Genomic DNA, 10,553 nt, shown 5'->3' with positions numbered 1-10,553 from the left:
GTGCTCTCGACATTCCCTTTGCTAAGATGTTTCTAGGAAGTAGAGAAGAATGGTCTGACCAATGTGGAGGGATAAGGAAGGTGGAAAGTGCTTAGAGAAGAGTAGAATAAGGAAGAGGTGAGATCAAAGACAGCAGCCTAAGGAGCAAGAATTATGTGCAAACAGAAGAAGTCTCATGCAGGGGATGAGGAAGAGGATAAAAGATAGGGGAGGAAGGAACTGTGGGAGAGAGAAAACCAAAGCAAGGATTAGACAAGAGAAGGTAAACATGAGCCAGTATATGAGTATGGAAAAATGCATTGCTGATGGATCATACAGCTACAGGCTGTATCATCATGAATATTCACAAAGGGACGGAACTAATATTGCGCAGGCATTTCCTACCACTTGAATGCTTGATTTTGCAACCTGAACATTCTTTTAACATAAATTTTTAAATGTAACTCTCTGAAGATATGTAGTCCAGAGTTACGCATCTAGATTGTGCTGTATACATATAATCACGCTTCGCTTCTTTGTATGGAGATGCTATGGGACAACTTGCTCCAGGCTCAAGCCTTGAGCTCTTTTCACGTGTCCGTAGCCTCAGTCGTATTTGATCAGTATGCAATCACTTTTGTCACTCTTCTCTGAATTCCTTCTAAATTACTAAGGAGGCGCCCAAGACTGAATATAATAATTTGTCCGTGGTCAGACCAGAGCTATAGGGAAATAATCTTACACTATACATCCCCTTGCATTGTTGATACTTCCGCCAGTTACCCTCTTTTACTGCTGTACTACACTACAAATTCGCATCTAATTATATGTTTGGTATCATACCTCTGTTTCATTAGTACTTCCCTAGGTTTGTCTCTGCTGCCATATGTGTTTCTACATGGAAAGCAATCCCGGTGTGTGTGAAGGGGGGTAGGGGGTGGAAGTAAACAGTAGAATACACATAGGAATTCAGAAGAAGCAGTAGAAGTTGATCTACTATTTCAGAAGCTATTCTACTGGTTGAATCTGCTAGTGATTCCACCACTCTCCAAGTTGAAAAGGAAGTCTGGAAGATTAAAAAACAGTCTGGCATAAAGGGAAACTTAATCTTCTGTAAAGATTATGATAACATAAAATGCTCTTCATTTTCTTCTAGCGTGTCTGTATCAAAAACTGTCTAAATAAACTGTAGCAAAAAAAAATGCATCAGCACAGTTAAAAGGTAACTAAAATAATGTGTTAGGTGTATCAAGGGCAAATGGAATAAAAATGACTGTTTTGACTGATTACTAACAAAATTAAAAAAGGGAAAAAGAGCAAAAATGCTAAATAATTGTGTATGGTTTATGTTTGAAGGAAAAATATGTGATAGTGTTATATATTAATGGAATACTTTCTGCTTTAAGGATGATGAAGGATGATAAACAGAGCTACCAGAATTAGACATTTTAAAATCCTCAAGTCCAATTAACACATATAATAACTATAAAAGAATTAGTGAACACTGGGAAAAGAAAAGACTAGAATAAAGCTAATACTATACTAACAAATCAAACAACTCTGATTCTACTGAGTTTTTGCAACTATCACTTAACTTGGCCTGCTGCTTATAATGCTTTTATCAATTTATTGGTTGGGATATAAAAGTTGCACATTGTAGATGGTGCAAAGATTGGAAGGAAGATAAATAGCACAGAAAACAGACCATTGGTACAGAGTGACCTAGTAAGCTAGTTGTGGTGAACCAAAGTGTTTCAGGATGGGAAAATGCAATGTTGTGAACACAAGAACAAGGAAAGCCATCCATAACGAATTGAGGTCATGGTCTGAAAAAAAAAAAAAAAAAGGTCTTAGATTGTTGAGTTGGATAGTCAGCTTAATGTAAGTTGGGACAGTGTTGCAGTCAAAAAGACATTTTGGAAACCTTTGTTTCCTGAGGTTAAATTACCACTGCACTGGAATTACTGTGTCCAGTTCTGCTGTTCATGATTTAGTGGAGAGAAGAAGAGCTTGGGGTATTTAGATATATGGGAGAACATAAAAGATCTGATTTGATACAAATATATATATACAGATGGGAACAAAATTTGATAATAAAGGGTTTCTCAGTCAAGCAGACATAACACGATCTAATGGCTGGAAGGAGAAGCTAAACAAATTCCATGAGAAATATGGAACACGTTTTTAACATTAGAACAAAGTGCCAAGTGTTGTGGTGCAGCTTCTATCACAGGAATTACTTTTATCGGGGTTGGACGCTTTACTAAACCACAGCTGTTGGAGATGAAGCAAGAATTAAATCAGAAAAAATACTTAAGCCTGTGTTGCCATTGTATATTAGATAAACACTTATTTCATGCTGTGCTTAAATTTTAGGAATATATTATCCTAGATGCACAAATTTGAATATTTCCAGGTTAAACATCCATAGGTGACTTCTGCTTTTGTGTCTCTGACTCTTGAAAGGGACAAGAGAGAGAGAAAATTAGTATTGTTGAGACATCTCTGGGATATAAAAAATTAACCCTCTAATACAGGCACAATTCAAGCATATATCAGAAGGACTTTAACGGTCCTTAGGTGGATGGGTTAGAATTATCAGTTTGAAAACAAGTAAAGTCTTTTATAATTTTGTGTGTGTCTCTAGAGTTTTGAGTTTCAAGCCCAGATTGCTACCTTTTGTTGTTGTATAATCACTTTTTCACATTTAAAATGTTTTCCTTTCCCACATATGAAAAAATGTACTGGCTGATGTTCCAGTAGTTGAAAAAAAAAAAAGAGACTAAGTTTATCTGTAAATGTAAGCCCATAGGTACTCCTGGGATCAAAATGCCCATAATTATACAGGAAGTACATTCACATAAACAAAGTAAACACATTGAAAATGTATTGAGAAATGTTTACATTTACTCTTTGAGGTATAATAATATTAGCTACAATGATTATAGGCAAACTCACATGTTGTTCTCTGGATAAACACATATACATAATTTGACACGCAGTAAATAGTAGCAGGAACCCTTTCAAAAGTCTCTTTAACATAGAATTGCATATATCAGACAGGCACATCACAGTGCTCCTCTGTGAAACTCTGATAGGTTATTTCTTTCTGTGAGATGAAAAATCCTTGAGCATCTCACTCAAAAAAAAAAATTAAAATAACAAAAATTATACAAAATTAGAGTAAGTCTAACCAAACCACTTCTCTATTCAATTCCAGTTTCACCATTCAGTTAAATAGACACGAGGTAAAACATTAGTGGCAGCAATGTACTCTATTTGACAGTTGTAGGAATGTTTTATCAATGGGACACCATAAACGTTCCCATTCTAGTACATTTCTAGGAAACAAGACTATAATATTAGGGTGATGATCTACTTAAATTAATCTATGTGAAGCATACAAAACAAACCAGTTATTCAACATGCTGTTGCTGTTTTATTTGACATTCAGCGCTGCATGGCCCTTGCTACCCTGAGCACTCCTGAGCGCAGATATCTGTTCCTGCCCTCTGAAAGACTGCGTGCAAATCCTGTTGGGGTGGGGCACCAGAGATAAAGATATTGCAACTTGAAAATGGTGATAGCTGCTGAACTGGTGTAGCAAACTTGAGATTGTGTGTGTAACAAACTTGAGATGAGTGTTCAAAAGAAATGCATCCACCCTTTGCTCTTCATTTAAAAAAATGTTTTAAGAAATTCAGATTAGACTGAGGTGTGTGTGCTCCAGGTCTTCTGAGATAATGGTCACATATGGTCATGGTTCTGGAGTACATTCGAACAACACATTTATAAATGCGAAAGGTAAGGGCCACCAGCTGCTGGGCTGATGCAGAGGAGAATCCCAAAATTATTGAGTTGAGGTTTGTGTATTTCTCCTAGTCTTTAGAAGAATGAGGCAAATGACCACTGACCAAGGAATGTGCAAGTCTGGGACCTCCTGTGCTAACAGCCACTGGACAGTTTCCTGTTACTCCTGAACAGAGCAGAATGAGTACCTCATAACTGTCTCTCTGGTGAAGACTTTTACAAAACTATTCCAGTACTCATGGAGGTGGTGAGATCCAGTCCTTGCCTATGAGGAACCCAAGGCAGAGACCTAAGTTTAGTCCTTTCACTCTCAGACCGGGGTTATCGCCCTCCCAGCACAGAGGGAAGCCCACAAACACACAAGCCTTCCCCAATTCCTGCTCAGAAGCTCAGGAGTGCTGGGTGGAACTGGCCACACTGCGGGTGCGGCCAAGGCGCCGACAAAAGAAGCTGATTCAGCTCATTCCCAGATAATTTTCACTGTCTTCCCTGCTGGAATTCGTGGGAGGGTTGCAGCGGCAAGGGCAGCAGCATCAGATCTTCCTCCAGCTCACCCGGTTGCAGTAAGCAGCAAAAGGAGAGTGGCAACTCCTGCATCAGTGGGAGCGGTTGGGAGAGCTCCGCAGGAAGAGTAAGTCCTCGAGCTGTGCCGGGAATGCTGGCCTCCCCCCGTGCTACGGTTACTCAGCTATTTCACAACGCTTCTAATGGTTTCGTCTCCTGAGGTTGGAGCGAGGCTTGCAGCCACTTAGTGACCAGTCTAAATAGCAGTCTCGCACAGTGACAAATTAGATTAGAGGAGGCTCTGAAATATTGACAAATCTGTGCCTATGGTCTCCAAGATTGGCCCTGACCGTTCAGGGAATAAACAACTGTGAACAATAATCTCTGGGAACAATCGGTGCCAAAATTCTTGCTCTTCATCTCTGTGTCAAGCTACTTGTGTCAAAGTTCCCTTCTGCCTGGGTCTTAGGAAATCTGTGGGTAGCCTGATGCCTGACAGTTAGTTGTCTGTAGGAAGGAAAGCCAAAATGAAGGGTCCAATCAGCACCAGATGGTATATTAGATGCATATGAAGTTGCATTAGAGTCGTTAAGGTAAAAAAATTAAGTGAAAAAGAAGAGGTTTAGAAGAAGCTATTGATTATGATAGTTCTGTACTCTAAGCGCCAAAAAGAGAACGTTTGAGAAACTCTGAATCCAATCTATTTATGAGAGTTGAGAGAGGGTATATCAACACTGTGAGTAAAGCAAATAGAAAATGGCATGAAAAGTAGACGTAAAGAAGAAGTGTTACAAATATAAGAGTGAAATCCACTATTTTCTGATGCAGCTTTCTAAGGCAAGTAACAGGGATCACAATTTATACACTTCTTGTTTCTGCTTTTCTGGTTCTTTTGTGCATCTATGCAGTGGGGGTTATCACTCTGTGCTTACAGAGTCAGATGATTTGTCTCCTCTTTTCTTCTAGTTGTTAAACTGCATTAAAAACATATAACGTATTTTCCTTTGTATTGCTTGTCCATGTAAGCAACTGTTGCAGTTGCTAAGGAATTGTCATAGGACCTTGAATGGGATTTTATTTACATACTCATAAACAGGAGAAGTAGGTCTGAAGGAATATTTTTACTAAACAGGGATCTGTGTGATGACAAAATTCAGTAATCCTATGGTATATATATCTATATGTTCCTAGACAGTCCTACAATGACCATGCAGAGTTTCTTAGTTGATAACTTTCTCAGTTTAAAAGTTTGCAATCATCAGAGAAGCAAAGCTTCGGTATATGGAAGACCTGTCAGTCCAGTCTAGCAGGAGTAAATGTATTAAATTATTTACGAGTAAACTCTGCTTCCTTCTAAAACAGGGGTGTGAGAATTGTTCCCAGAGGGAGTTTGTTTTCTAATTCCATTGCTTCAGTTAGCATTAGTATATTGTCTCACATAAAACAGTAATTTACTGTATTTATTGCCTTCATTGTTTGCAAGGAGCTGTAACTTAGCTTTTTGTTTTGCTTTAAGCAGGTTGTGAGAGAAAATATGCTTTTTAATGTGAAAGAGCTGGTTGAAACACAGTGTTTAAAATAAATCACATTTGTATTTGACATATTTAAACAACTCAAATTTTTAAGTTGTTTATGATATTTGCCCAAACAATCAAACAAAACAAAGAAAGCAGAAAACCGTGGAAGTGAGCATGCCACCAAATGTGCAGCCATATCAATGCGCACACAGACACAGACATCTGTATCTGCTCACTGGAAGTGTTGTTCACTTTGTCCTTTGTCTTTGTGCTTCCCTCCATTGCCTGAACACTCAAACACCTTCTGGGCTCATGTGCTCTATGGCAGACACACATGGCTTGAGAACGGCCAGCCACTCCACACCTTGTCCTCAATAAGACCTGAGGTGCCAAATTCCTTCAATCTCCAGTGCCTTCAAACTGGAGCAAAAGTAGCTACCATGCTCTCCGGGAAAGCATGAAGAACTAGAAACATGCATCATCTGCATCTCCCAAGCTTCTTGATGCGAGCATAGGTCAAAGACTAATTCCTTCATCAGCCCCATTCTGTAGAGATGGCAGAGGCCTGGAACGAGACCTGGTGGCACAGTGACGTGCTTGTGGTTTCTGTGCCACCCACAGCTGACGTTTCATGATGTGGCACATCTCTGTTGGTTGGCAGCCAGATGTTGGAAGCCTACAAGGTGCAGGTCTGCGAGCTGTGTGAACGGCTGGGATCCTGACATAATCCTGACACTTGGGTTACCCGCGCTGTGAGCGCTGGCAGTCAGCACCGCAAGATGTGGCGATCTGCTGACAGCAGTGCACAAACTGCCAGCTGGTCCGTGAAGCACTTCATGTTCACATAGAGGAGGAGCAAGTTTGGTCTCCACCAAACAGGCACTGCCACACACTGCAACACGTAGTGCCCTGAGAGTGCCACAGGCAGCTGCAGACCTCCCCTCGCTGCAGCAAAGTGTTGCCCAGCCTGGTTTCCCACTCCTCATTTATATTTTTCACTGTGTGCCCGATTAAGCTTAGAAGCTCTCATGAGACAAGCTGTGCAAACCTTACCTTTTGCTCCTTCAAAGGGATAAATTGCTTCAACTCGCTTTGGCTTGAGTAATAAAGAAGATGTTCAGGATGCTGTAAGAAGTTTGTTATTATCTTAGAGGAACAGTTTCATTTACTGTTCAAATCTTTCCCCTAGTCCCACTCCCACCTGCTTATCTATCATGTCCAAGATTAAATGCAGAGTGTAATAGCCACTAACCTAGTTAGCGTCTGCAGATTTGTCTTGTTCTGGGAATTGTTATTAGCGTGGCTTCATTTGAAAGATTATAACTTGGTGCCTCAGCAGGCAGAATCCTACCTAGGATCTTCTTGTTAAAGCCCAAGTAATAATAGCCAGTAAAAAATGTGACTCTGTACTATTTAGTGATATTGCTGCTCAAGCTTATGACAGGTACTACTACTAATGACTGATTATTTCTTTCCATTAGAAAGGAAATCCTTTATTTTTGAGGATCTCTAGTAAATTAGACTGGAGTGACTTTTGCCATGAGAAGTCTGAGGATGAAGTATGTTGTGCTTATTTCAGTAACTTTCAAAGTCATGAAAGATTTTCTTCCAATTTCAACACATAAGTCAAAGAAAAAAAATCACAGAAAGCGTATTGGAAAGGAAAGGAAAGGAAAGGAAAGGAAAGGAAAGGAAAGGAAAGGAAAGGAAAGGAAAGGAAAGGAAAGGAAAGGAAAGGAAAGGAAAGGAAAGGAAAGGAAAGGAAAGGAAAGGAAAGGAAAGGAAAGGAAAGGAAAGGAAAGGAAAGGAAAGGAAAGGAAAGGAAAGGAAAGGAAAGGAAAGGAAAGGAAAGGAAAGGAAAGGAAAGGAAAGGAAAGGAAAGGAAAGGAAAGGAAAGGAAAGGAAAGGAAAGGAAAGGAAAGGAAAGGAAAGGAAAGGAAAGGAAAGGAAAGGGTACAAAGCAATTTTCTACAAATAGTGAGAAGTGACTTTGAAATCCTAATTGTTGATCTACAAATTTGTCTAAATTTAAAAAAAGGGCACTTGCTTAGATATTTTATATTTATATTAGTAATGTGTGAATGTCATATACTTTAAAATATAGATTAGCACTCAAATTTGAAAGCTAACAATAACTCAAACCTTTGACCAGTTGTAGTGTCTCTACTTCAAAAAGTATATAGATGAATGATGAAATACTCAGAAAAAAAGTAACTGAAATTATCCAGGAAAATTCATCTCCTTGGTTTATGGGAAAGAAGGGTAATTGGCAACGAGGTTATAGTCTACAAGTCCATTGATGGAGCATAGGGTCTTATTTGGCTAAAATAGATCTTTAAAATAAAATAAGGTAAACAAAACAAAGCAAAATGGAAGCTGAAATTATACTAGATCAGGTTAGGGACGATTTTAAAAGTGATGTTAATTAAACGCTGGAACAGCTTACCTAGGAGTGCAGTGAATCCTTCATCAATGGAAGTCTTTAAATCAAGACAGACATCTTCAGAAAGATATACTATCTCCACACTGCAGTTATAGCCTTGGCACAGTGAGTATTGAGCATTTTGTAGCCAGAATTATGCGGGAAGGCAAACCAGAGCATGTAATGGTTCCTTCTGGCTTTAAGCTCTACCTTTGTGACATAAAACTTCCTTATTTTAAACGTTCATTTAGCAAGCATCATTACAGTTAGACAGCATATCAAGGCAAAGCTAAGACTGAAATTTTAAAGAAGAGAGGTGGGGAGATTGTGATTAACTCTGTGTAACTCTGGGTGTGTATTCATATCACATAAGAAACACCCCCAGTTGCTTAAACTAAGAGGCTGGGCTTCTTCAGCTGTTAAGGATGAAGGGAGAGAGAAACTCCTTCACAGGGCAGTTGATGGTAGTCAGGTGGCTCTGGAGACAAGCCTCCAAAGGTTGGCTGTTTCATGACAATTTTAAAACAATTCCTATCAAAATAAGGAAGTCTCACCCTTCTCCCTGTCCCAGATACTGAATTTTTGAACTGTCAAAGAATGAAAGAGATTTTAAAAAGACATTTTCAACTGGATCAACTCCCTTTTCTGGCTTAGAGCCAGTTGCATGAGTTCTGGTACAGCATGAGCAAAGGGGTAGGGTTGTGTGGCTGGGAGGAGTAGAGCATGGCAGCTCCAGCCTTTGGACTTCAGCCCATATGTGGACAAGTCACATGAGGGTCCTGAAAAATCGGTCTTGGGGTCTCATGTCTGGAGGTGTGATCACAATTTCTGTTTACGTCTGGAGATTACGTTGGAATTTGGACCCACGGTTATCCCACTAATAGTCGGTTTTTATATCATGCCACAAAAGAGCAAAACCTGCCAGCTTAATTTCTGATGGTCAACAGAGAACATCTTGTTTTTCTTTTTGAGTTTCCTACCCCATGGTCTGGCAACTTCCTGCAGTTTGAAAGGGCTGGATGGCTGGAAATGAGGTGAGAAACAAACGCAGCCTCCATTGTTATCATATCATTTCCTGTACTTAGGAGGTACCTTCATCAGGAACTACAATAAAATTCCTGTTGTTCTGAAGAAGCTGATAGCAGTATTTGTCTGGGAGTTTTAGAACAGATAAGATTCTTGAGGTTTCTGTGTCTTCTACATCCATAAAGGGATGTAAGTGCCATCTCTCAATTGAATTTCATGAGAATTAGGCACCCAAATATCTTTGTGGATTTGAGCCCTCATGTTCTAATTAATGTGGCAATTAAACATGCTGAAAAACAGGTTCAGCTGCAGGAACCTTGTCTATACTAAGGCCTGGTGAAATATTTATGTAAATTTTCTTTCTAGACATGGCTTGAGTTTGCACTGATGACTTTGCAAAACCTCTTTGATTGTAGAGGACATGTACAATATGGAAGGCCCTGAAACTAAACCTGTGCACTTGGCTTAGGAAAGGTTACAAAATACATATTCATGAACAGTGTGTTTTGCTGAGGGAGGCAAGATAGCTACAAATGAAATAAGAAAAGATAAAAATAACCAACTCTTACATAATGCAAATAGTAGAATACAAAAGAAGCTGATTTTTTTCCAAAAATTTATTCTGTAGTAAAATGATCTTCATAAATCAACTGATCTGTTCACTGTACTAATATCTGAAGGCCACAGGACTATATATCCAACATTTCGTGTAACAGCATATCCATCTACATAAATATCCAAATTCTATTTTACTTCTTACATAGAGGAAGAAGAAAAATGACTGCCTCTTTACTTCACAGACTCTTAACTGTTTGGGGCCAATATAATTGCCAATATTATTCTTATGCATATACATACTACAGAAGCGCTGATGTTAAAGGAGACACCTTCACTCTGAATTTCCTAACTTCAAAGTAATGGAATCCTTAACTTGAATACCACAATAATGTATTTTTCAATGTTAAGTACCTAGTTCTAGTGTCAGTGTATAGAACAACCTTGGCCAAAAAAGCCCAATTAGGCCATGTAAATGAACTGTGTTTTCAGCCAGTCCTACTGGGAAAACCAGCTTTGTCTGAATGGTTGTAATTACAGAGTTGATGGGGAAGGGGGAAAACAAATTTGCTATGCATGAGCCCTTCCCAAGTAGCCTTTTTTTCTTCTAATGCTTGCACATCTCCAGTAATGGCATTGTGGAGGTAGGGAAAAAAGGACTTAGTCCTTTACGCAGATTGTGTTAAAATGCATCTCTTTAAGAGTCTGAATGGTACTTGAAGCTTGTCATAGGAGAGGTG

This window comes from Anser cygnoides, chromosome 2 (assembly GCF_040182565.1).
Source record: "Anser cygnoides isolate HZ-2024a breed goose chromosome 2, Taihu_goose_T2T_genome, whole genome shotgun sequence".
Taxonomy (NCBI): Eukaryota; Metazoa; Chordata; class Aves; order Anseriformes; family Anatidae; genus Anser; species Anser cygnoides.
The sequence above is the reverse complement of the archived record's forward strand: the minus strand, read 5'-3'. Positions refer to the sequence as shown.